The sequence below is a fragment of the Oryzias melastigma genome, linkage group LG7 (genome assembly GCF_002922805.2).
Source record: "Oryzias melastigma strain HK-1 linkage group LG7, ASM292280v2, whole genome shotgun sequence".
NCBI classification, from domain to species: Eukaryota; Metazoa; Chordata; class Actinopteri; order Beloniformes; family Adrianichthyidae; genus Oryzias; species Oryzias melastigma.
The window spans coordinates 83329-83800 of NC_050518.1; the positions used below are offsets into that span (position 1 = coordinate 83329).

Here is a 472-nt window from a genome sequence, read left to right on the forward strand (position 1 = left end):
TTCTTTGCACGCTGTAATCATTTTTAGCATCTCTGTAAATATATTTCTGGAAGTCTTTTTTCTGTTGTTCTCATTGATTTGTTTATAACTGTACTACAAGCAAGGACTGATTTTTTTTAAAAATCAAAATGACATGCATATACAAATTGATTGAGGTTATTTAATTAGAATTTGCAAGTGATGTGCAAAGACTTTTTGCTCAAGGGATAACGGTGCAAACGCTTGTATTTAAAGTAGGACCTATAGCTTGTACCTGTTAAACCAAGCAATGTAGAGTAAAGGACAAATGAAACCGACTGCAGCCCTAGAAGATGATCTGACATCTATTATGCACGAGGCCGCGTCTTTTATGCTGTTTCCTGTGATACGACTTCTACGATGTGCAGCTCGACAGTTAGTCAGCCTGACGATGGCCAATAATGGCCTCAAAAGGGATCAATGATAAAGTACTGGTGATGGTCAGGGCTTTCAA

The 472-nt window shown here is 37.7% G+C and overlaps 1 protein-coding gene across 2 annotated transcripts in view; it reads right to left on the reverse strand.

Moving 5' to 3' along the window:
* atp2b3b (ATPase plasma membrane Ca2+ transporting 3b) overlaps nucleotides 1-472 on the reverse strand; it is a gene marked incomplete at its 3' end in the record, with an annotated part of 62646 nt that overhangs the window by 17819 nt on the left and 44355 nt on the right.